This window comes from Condylostylus longicornis, unplaced genomic scaffold (genome assembly GCF_029603195.1).
Source record: "Condylostylus longicornis isolate FDR11 unplaced genomic scaffold, ASM2960319v2 ptg000048l, whole genome shotgun sequence".
NCBI classification, from domain to species: domain Eukaryota; kingdom Metazoa; phylum Arthropoda; class Insecta; order Diptera; family Dolichopodidae; genus Condylostylus; species Condylostylus longicornis.
In genome coordinates this window covers 13,652,195-13,658,194 of record NW_026578017.1, presented here as the reverse complement: position 1 = coordinate 13,658,194, position 6,000 = coordinate 13,652,195, and positions in this window count along the sequence as shown.

Sequence of the window (6,000 nt, the reverse complement as noted above, 5' to 3'; positions counted from 1 at the left end):
TAATATATACTGGTCTATATACTATTTTTTTGTTCGTAAAAATTATGTGCACAGACTTAGATTCGTTCAGTTTTATTTTCCATTTTTTTGTCCAGGCCTGAATTTTATCCAGTGATGTTTGTAACATCATTGCTGATTCTTCACAATTTTTAGCAACAGCCATGACAGCAGTATCATCCGCAAATGTTCCAATTGTACCATTTTCTAATTCTGGTATATCAGAAGTATATAACAGATACAATATAGGGCCCAGGACACTTCCTTGTGGGACACCAGCCCGAATTTCTCTCAAAGTAGTATAAGAATCCTCTACTCTAACACGAAAGCACCTCTCAGTTATATATGATTCTATTATATCGGCAAATTGTTTCGGGAACATTGTTTTTAATTTCTGCATTAACCCCTCATGCCAGACTTTGTCAAATGCTTGTGAAATATCAAGGAAGACTGCTGAACAAACTTTTTTTTCCTCTAGCGTTTTTTCTATAATATCAGTAATTCTATGAACCTGCTCTATAGTGGAATGATTGCGCCGAAACCCAAACTGATGACTTGGAATGAGCTTTTTGTTTTCTATAATTACTGTCAATCTCCTAAGCAGAATTTTTTCAAAAAGCTTAGAAATCACTGGTAATAAGGAAATGGGCCTGTACGAGCCAGTTTCATTCGGTGGCTTTCCTGGTTTTAAGATCATTATAACTTCCGCAACTTTCCATAATTTCGGGACATATTTTAATCGGAAAGCAGCATTTATTATTTTGGTAAGTTTCAATAAAGCGTGTTTTGGAAGTCTTTTGAGAATTTCACCAGTTATCAAATCAAACCCTGGAGCTTTCTTATCTTTTATGTGTTTTTTTATTTCATTTCTTAGCTCTTTCAATGTTGTTGGTTTAATTCTAAACTCTTCTTCTGTGGGTTCATAATTTGTTACAATTTCCGTTTCTGACTCATGTGGTGTAAAGGTGTTTTCGAGATGCTCAGCAAACAGATTAGCTTTTTCATCATTGGTTTTGGCCCATTTTCCGTCAATCATTCTTAGGGGATGGTTTTGTACGGTTGGTCTGTTAAATTTTTTTGATGCTTTCCATAGTGAATATTCTGTATCCTTGTTACCAGTCAACGAATTTAAGTAATTATTGAAAGAGTCATTTTTTTGTTGCTTTATTAGTCTTCTTAAACGCTGTGTTAAATTATTTAATATATTTTTATCTTGGGGATGTCTCGTTTGGTGCCACTTTTTCCTGGATTTTCGCTTTTCAGAAAGTAATTTTCTTATTTCTATCGAGTAGTTATTTCTTTTGAGAATTTTTTTTACCTCCGGTGTACTTTCCCATGCTGCATTCTGTATTTGCTTAATGAACTCGTTTAATTCACTATCCAGTTCTTCCCTGGAGTCAAGGGGAGAATTAAGGTCAATTTTTTCGTCTAAATATGAGCTAAAATATGACCAATCTGTGCATTTACTGCAAAGCACCGGTTTAGCGTTTGTTTGTATGATATTTTCGCTCAATGTAAGTAAGATGGGAGAATGATCGGATCCCATTTCTTGACTTTCTTCTACCTGTAAAAAATTTTTGGATACATTTTTCACCACAAAGAAATCCACCAGGTCTGGTATTTTACATGGATCTGTCGGCCAATATGTTGGCTTTCCTGTAGAAATGGTTTCACACCCGCCCTCTTTTACTGCAGATAATAGATTTTTTCCTTTAGGAGTTGTAAGTCGAGATCCCCAGTGCGTATTTTTGGCATTATAATCTCCTCCTATAATAAACCTTGGCCCCATGTCTTTTAACAGCTCAGTGTATTGTTCTTTTTTTATCTTATGTCTTGGCGGGCAGTATATACTAGCTATTTTAATGTAGCTGTTTTTCGTTGTTATTTTAACAGCGCTTACTTGCATTTCATCTGTTTCTATTTTTATATCTGGGTCGTGCTTTATGGACTTTTTTATGATAACTGAACTTCCACCTCTAGCAGTATTATTTGGATGGATAGCGTCATATACTTCATAATTTTCGAATTTTGTTGTAATTTGTTTGGTGAAGTGTGTTTCTGATATTAAACATATATCTATTTTATTTATGTCAAGAACTGCTTGCATTTCTTGTTGGTGTTGGAGCAGTCCATTGGCATTCCAGGCCAATATTTTGATTGTATTAGCCATTATTGATCTGATATTTAACAGCTTTTTTGGTGCTGCCTTCTAATGCTTTCAAACGGACTTCCATAGAGTTTAGTGAATTTTCCATGTTTGTCATTTTTTCTAATATTAAATCGATTGGATTAATACCCGTTTCATTTTCGAAATTCTTTTTATTGCTCGTAAGTATCTTAGCATAGCTAGTTTTATCTACAGTTATTTTATTTTCAGTTGGCTTAATACTCTTTTCTGTACTTTTAATTTGTTTTTGCCCCTCATTAGAGTTTACGGTTGCTTTATACCTGATTTTGTGCATTTCTTTTGCAATAGTGCAACCCCTGTAGTTTGCTGGGTGTCCTTCTCCACAGTGTACGCATTTCGGTTTTTCATCTTTTGGTTTCTTACACTCTTTGGTATGATGCTTACCTGCACATTTAACGCATCTTGGTGATCTTCCGCAGTATTTTTGAGTATGTCCATATGATTGACAATGTTTGCACTGCGGCACTAGATTATTTTTTTTGAGTGCTTCAATTTTTACCTTGCAATACATTATATAATTAATTTCATAAATTTTTTTAATATTTTCATCCGATTCAAACGACAATATAAACATATCCAATGGCTTCTTATCTCTCCAGCTTAATTTATTTACTACATTTGTGGTCCGAAATCCCTTATTTTGTAATTCATTTAAAATTTCCTTTGGATCACATGAATGATGCAATCCCTTGGCCATAACTCGTATTGGTCTCAGCTGCTTGTTTTCATATGTATGCCAATTACATTTCATCTGGTTTAGGTAGCGTGTTAGAGATCTGTATGAATCAACCTCCTCTACGTTGATTTTTATATTATTTTTGCTCAACAATTTAGTTGTAAAGCTCTTTTCTGGTAATGTTTCTTTTATTTTCCCGACAAAATCATTATAATTTAGTATTTCATCAACTATTATCGGAGGTGGCTTCGCAGATTTCTTATTTATCTGCTGTGCTTCATGAGATCCTTTGTCCTTTAAATTTGGCGGCGTAAGTGATACATTACGTTTTCTTTTCTTATTTTTGTTTTTGACTCTGATCCATTCCGTTTCTTTAGCCAATTCTTCTTCATCAGTAAAGTATTCTGTTTGCATAATTTCAGTTTGTGCTGCATCTGGTTTATTATTGCTCTTTTTCATATTTTTTATCTCGTTTTCAAGATCATTACATTTTTGTTCCAGTTTCTTGATAACTTGAGTTAGATAATTATTTTCATTTCTCACCTTTTGCCAATCGTCGTACAAAAGCTGTTCTTTTTTACTCACAGATTCGACTGATGTTAATTGACTTTGAGCTATTCCAGTAACATTATCTAAGTGCTTGGCCTGGTCACCTACCAAGACACTGGGCGGTCGCAGGATATCGACCCGTGGAAGCCCGCTCTCCCGCTTCTCACGAGCCGGTTCTGGGGTTCCGATCCCCTGTCCAGTAACAAATTTTCCTTCTTCTGACATTCTCATATTTTCACGTGTACCCTCGCCAGGGACCCTTACAAGGTACTATCAGCCGGGTCAGCTGAACCAAGGTTATTTTAACGAGGTGTTACTCCTCCCCCTCCTCCTTTTGCATCCGGGCTTGGGACCGGCATTGGCGGAGTTCAATAAAACAATAAAACAATAAAATGGCGGAGTAATAAAACAAGTGATTATACAAAAATAAATAACATGGTTTCATTCTTTCCTTTTGAGAAATGCAAATCGAGGGTTGGGAACACAATTTCAATAAAATTCTTGTTTTTATACAATATCAAAGAAGCTAATGATGTCAGGAAAATACCGAGACGAACATTGAGATTTTGGAAATTTTGTGGGATAATAATTTTGTGAAGAGACCAGGGGCACAAAAATTTTTTACTTAAATTAACGAAAAACATATTTATAGAATATAATATAAAATTAAGTGTAGAGTTAAGTGCAATATTAAAATATGTGGGTAACTAAGTTGAAAGAAAGCAGCAAAAATACTAAGGTTTCAAAACTATCTGAATATTTTTTTAAAATTATTTAAAATGCAATTTTAATTTATATTCATTAAATAATTTCATTAACATCAATTTTTTTAAAAATAATTAAAAATAGTTATTGACTTTGAATTTTTCTAATTTTGGTATTTCGATTATGTTATAAACTCCAATATTTATATTATAACCTTGCTAGAACTTATCATGCTAACAATAAAATTATTTTTCTTCTTTTTTGTTTAATTATCATTAATCTTATTATTGTTTCGAAAGTCTATTGAATTTCCGAGAATAAAACAAAACGTACTTATGTATAAATTTATAGGAAAGATAAAATTTCCATTGAAAACAATAAAATCTATATACAGAATTAAAATTAAATTTAGAAAAGCGTTTAATTAGATTAAAATCATTAAAATTATTTAAACTCTATAAATATTTACTTTAAGCATCACATTTAACTTCTTCGGTTTGTTATAAAAAAAACTCTTAATTTTAATAAATGGTCATATTCTTACCAAACGTATAAACTTATTCAAGGAAAATAAATTTTTTTTTTATTGAAATTCTAAAAAGTATTGATGACCACCAACATAACTTTTAATCCAGTAACCGTACCTTTATTGTGTATACAATAAAATACTTTACACAGTAGCTTCTACATTGTATTTTATTACACTATATCATCGTCATCATCCATTTGTATGCCTTTCATTGTAAATTATGGTAATAAGATAGAATAAAACTAATTTGATCTTATTGATTTTTAAGGTGATCCATTCATAAAAGAGTTTCTAGTATAGTGGCTCCAAAAATTTAAATTATACTTATATGTACGTAGGTAAATATTGAGTATACTACAGAAGAAATAAAAATTTTATAGCTATACCTATATAAGTTAGGGCAATGCTTTTGTACAGATAATATAATTGATGGTGTGTATAATATGCTCACGTATAACTCTAGATTAAATGTCATGGGTCTGATACGGTAGTCCTTGAATATATCGATAATTTATATTCTAGTTAATAGGTTCTTATTTTGAATATTTAAGCTATGATAACCTTTGCGTTTATGACAACAAATAGAAATATTTAGGAATAAAGAGATGACAATAAAATATAACTATATAGGAAGAGGTTCTTGTAAAATAGTTTATGATTTAGTTTGGAAAAATTTTTATAGAATATTTCTACACAAGAAAATGTATAAAAATTTTATTATTTTTTTTGTTAGATAAATTCTGATTAAACAAATTTAATTCTAGACTTCACTGAACTTGATTTCCCTAGTTCATATAATAAGAGAACTTATACACTTATCAAGATAAGAGTTATTATTCCTACGTTTGTTTTTGTACAGTAACAATGCATCGTATACTCAATCACCTGATATCAGGACAATCGTGAAAACAACCATTTCAACCTGAAACAAAAATCAAGTGTTCTACAACGATGAGTAGGTACGACTGAGAAACTGTAAGTAACAGAATGGATTATAAAAAACTAAAAAAAAATTTTTTAATTTCACAAAACTGTTATATAACATACTGTTTTATTATGTATTTTGAAGATAGCGTCGATATCATACAATAGATTCAAACAGTAGAATTATGTTGAAATATGCCCTTTAGGTATTCAATTTTCTTCAAAACATCATGACTGTATAAAAATAATGACATCCTCGCAAACACATAATGCAAAACTTACTATGATTAGGAAAGTTATAAACCGAATAATGTGTCTTATTGTAATGATGAAACAGCTTATGGGAATGTATAATATAAATGACTTAAGATTCGAACAAGTGAATAAAAAATAATAATACCATACACTTCATAGAAAATTCATTTGAAGTAG